Source organism: Stegodyphus dumicola, chromosome X2 (genome assembly GCF_044657685.1).
Source record: "Stegodyphus dumicola isolate Sdum_Otavi_A_Nest chromosome X2, ASM4465768v1".
In the NCBI taxonomy this organism is placed as follows: Eukaryota; Metazoa; Arthropoda; class Arachnida; order Araneae; family Eresidae; genus Stegodyphus; species Stegodyphus dumicola.
Window position 1 is genome coordinate 113,242,376 of NC_140781.1, and position 4,186 is coordinate 113,246,561.

The following is a 4,186-nucleotide window of genomic DNA, read 5'->3' on the forward strand; positions in this document are numbered from 1 at the left end:
ACCTTCCGATGTCCCAGTTTTTCTGTGATAACATGTAACTCAATTATGCTATTATGCTAGTCGAACATGTCCCGCAATTATGCTAGTCGCATCGCTCATGAGCCGCACAGTTGATCAACGATTTCATTACACCATATCGCTCATTTTTGCATATGCCTCTTCATCCGGCATAGATGTGGTAGATCTGTTATATTGCTTCTTCTCTGTTCTTACAAGTTCTTACACCGATTAGAACCTGTCGTGAGCTGCAAAGATTCAGTATAGACTCTTACTTTAAAACGGACATTTCCAAGGCCTTTTCCGACTCACTATAGCGACTGTTAATTGTGTAGCCGTCATCTCACAGCATTTATTTTCTCCATGCTATTTGAAGATTTTCTCCATGTCATATGAAGATTAATTTGAGACTGCAGTTCAAATAAATCTTTATATCCGTGCTTTTCGTGAAGATAAAAATGCTAAACAGAAATGAAGCTAGATGATACAATTATTCGATTCAAACTTTTTTCCACAGCTTTTGTTCCCTTAGTTATGAATCAAATTGGGTAGCGGAAAATAACCGTGATGTTACTATTTTAAAATAACAGACAATAGCAATGGCCATTTCTCCATTCGGCCAGTTTTCAAGTCTCTGAAATTGGTTGGAGAAGGTAAACGTGTGGGTACAGCGTGCCTGAGGGCATCCCACAGATTTTCAGCAGGATTAAGATTTTGGGAATACAGTGGTCACGCCTTTCGAGAAAAGCCGTCACTCTCTAGGTAATCGTTAATGATGTTGATGGGAATGGGTATTAAGATCCATAAGCAGGAAATCAGGGCTCATTGCTATATCACAGAGTCTCACATCGGAGTGAAGGGCTTCATCTCAATATCACGCAGACGCCATAGGAGCGTCATTAAAGATGGGCAGATGAGTTTTGTATTCCATTGAAATTCCAGCGCGCACCTTGGTACTGCCACCTCTGAATTTGCGTCGTTTAATGATGTCCTGAGCCTGATTCAGTAGGTTTTATTCTCTTCATATCATTGCGCATATCATCCGATTCAAAGGTAAATCTGGACTAGTTCTTGAACGCGAAGTTACTTCAACTTGAGATAGGTCAGTTGAGATGTTGGTGACGCCAGTTTAATTTTCACTTTCTGAATCGAACAGCCTTCTGTGTACAATACTGACAAATATTTTCTTACTAGTGATTTTGCAACTATAAAGGTAAAGAGCGTAGAGGTCGCTTGTCGATTCCGCTGGCTAGCGTAGCAATATACTAATCTTCAGAGGGGAGTGTTAAACCTTGGTCCACCAAATATAGGTCTCTGGACAATTGTTTTAGTTGCTTGAAAATGTTTCCACATCCAACCAATTATCGAACGATTAATGCCAAAGAAAATAGCGACATCTTTGATTGACTTTCCTTTAACGCATCCGTCAGCATGCCAGCACTTACTATCAAACATTCGTCTTGTTTTAGCAATAGAAAGGTAAACATCATCAATATGTATCCTACGAAAGTCGCAAACACTTCGTAACATTATTTAAAATGAACCTTCTCAAGCCCTTCAGAATGCCGGAGTCTTGAATACTGGCCCTTAATAAGCACATGTTCTGACAGTCAGTCGTAAATAGCTGTAACATACTATATTTGCATCATGCCATCAGTATCCGCAGTGATTTTCAGCCAAGCATTTTTAACGGCGCTTTTGAAAACTGCTAATTGGCATTACTTGCTTGAAGGCAGTGTAAAGATAAGTATACCCAGAGAGGTGTTACTAAAACTATCAATATACAAATATCTGTAAGCCGTATTAATAAATCTTTGTTCCAAAACGAGGATTATATGCATATGTGAAAGGAAAATGAAGTAAGGGAATGTTAAATTCGCAATAAGGACACAAGAAAATGCACGAAAGTTTACTTGACAAAATAAATTTAATTTACGTAAATATAGAAATTAAATTAACTCTTTGGATTGTTAAATATCCATTAGAAAAGAAGGAAGAATATCGTTCAATTAATGTATTAAAAATTTCAGGCTCCTTCATAAATGTCACAGTTACATTAGCTATAAATAGAAATCTAAATATAAGGATGGAATTAAAATGCTTTAAAAATGAGATGTTACAGAATGACTTATAAATAAGTAAAATGCTTACTGATATAGAGGAAAGAATAGCTAGCATAACGAAGAAACCACATCACGAACAAAAATTATTTAGGCAGAAAACGTGTTGGTTGAAGAACTGTGTTCGAGATATGAACAAATAATTTTGCAACAAAGGATTTTCAGTGGTAGTTTGAGGCAAAATTAACAAAATATTAAAGCTCAGGGACTTCTAAAAACGTCATGCTTATATTTCGCATCGCTTCAATTCCATTCACAAAGAGAAGCTGCAAGTCACTTACAGACGCATGAATTCGGAAGTTCTACCTAAAGGAAGTTACGGCCAGATTGTGCTGCAAACAGAATTTTTGGGGACTTTGATACTAAGTTATTTTTATAATCTATGATATTATATTTCTAGAGGAAGCATGAATTTGTAAATTATCGACGAGGTTGCTGAACAGTTCCTAGAAGAGCAGGAAATGAGGTTTAACATGAAATAATTGGAGCAATTTCAGGACCAGCATAAAAGTCGACTGAGGAGGAAGTCTCTTCAGAAGAACCAAATAGAAGAGTAGATAAATATAATTCTTTGACTCACAAAATTTCAGCCAGCTAGAGTAAAGTGCAAAGTTTCATGTAATGATAGCACTCTAATAAAGCAACAGCAAGCTATAGCGTAAGAAAATTTGAAAGCAAGGAGATGTCTGACTTTAGAGCCATTTTGAAACCTAGATAATGACGTTCTGAAGTAAAGTTCTGAAGCTTGTAGAGACATTAGGTATTTTTTGGAAGCAGAAAAGAGGAAAAATTAGCAATGCCTTCGCCGGGAATCGAACCACGGACTTCTGGAATAACGGCCCAGCGTGCAGAACCACTACACCACGAAGGCACGCTAGGAAAGCGGTAGAAATACCTTATATACTCCCATTTTTAAAGGGCGACTGGGGTTTTCAGGGGACCCAATCGCCAAATCCTGGGTGTGGAGAGTCATCATCCACAACCCTTTTAGTTCGGGCGCCACTGTAGAGACAGGTATTTTTTTGGAAGCAGGAAAGATGAAAAATTAGCAATGCCTTCGCCGCGAATCGAACCACGGACCTCTGGAATACCATCCCAGCGTGCAGAACCACTACACCACGAAGGCGCGCTAAGAAAGCGGGAGAAATACCTTATAAGCTGACTGGCACTAAGATACAAAAAGGAAAAAAAACTGAGATGTTTTAGAAAGACCGTTATCTAATAACATGCAATGCTTAGGTTATTGTTTCGGAATTATCATCTGAATAATAACATCTCCTCACCATATTCTACTGTGACTCCCAGTCTCCTTCATAGAGGTACAGCTGTAAGATCTGTCTCTTGTATTGCACATAAATTAACTAGATCCTACAATGAACCTGGCGAATTCTCGCACAAGCGTAAAGGAATTATCAGCACAGAAGAGGGGAAATAACCCTTTATGTAATTCCAACAATTAATAGAAAGGCACGATCTTCGTGCTTTACAAAAACACCGTCAACTAGAGGGTGAAACTTAAATGCAGAATATAAATGAATTCAAATCCAAGATAGAATAGAGGTGGATAAGCACGCTGAGTTATGTCTAACAGGCTACTCAACGAAAACCTAACAGGCGTGAAGATAATCCGAAATGGCCAAGAGGCGTGCTAGCGTAACAGCGAGATAGCAACGAAGCTAGCGAAAACACGATCTGAATAAACTCAGAGATTCACCCGTTTAAATACTCACTTCACTCAACTTTAAATTTACATCCTGGCTAGAAAATGCGAGGGGAAGTTGAGGAGTTCAGGAAAGGTATCAAACGTAAAATAAATTTGTTATGCAAAATAAGGAAAATTATACACAGTAAAATTAAATTACGTTTACTTCTATTTGTATTTATTTTTGTATATCTAAATTGTATCTGTATTTATCTTTTTTTGTCTTAGATTTAATGATTTCCATTATATGTACTGTGAGCACATGGGGATTTAAATAAGCAATCATCTATGGTCCAAGAATGGATTAATCATCTTTTACAGTGGGGAAATTAGTTAATAGTTTGTTAATTTACAGTGAGAAAAATAA

General features: G+C 37.4%; 1 non-coding gene across 1 annotated transcript; it reads right to left on the minus strand.

Moving 5' to 3' along the window:
- Window positions 1-2,914: 2,914 nt before the first annotated feature.
- TRNAN-GUU (transfer RNA asparagine (anticodon GUU)) lies at window positions 2,915-2,988 on the minus strand. The gene has a single exon. It is a non-coding gene; the product is annotated as a tRNA-Asn (tRNA).
- Between the last annotated feature and the right edge of the window lie 1,198 nt (window positions 2,989-4,186).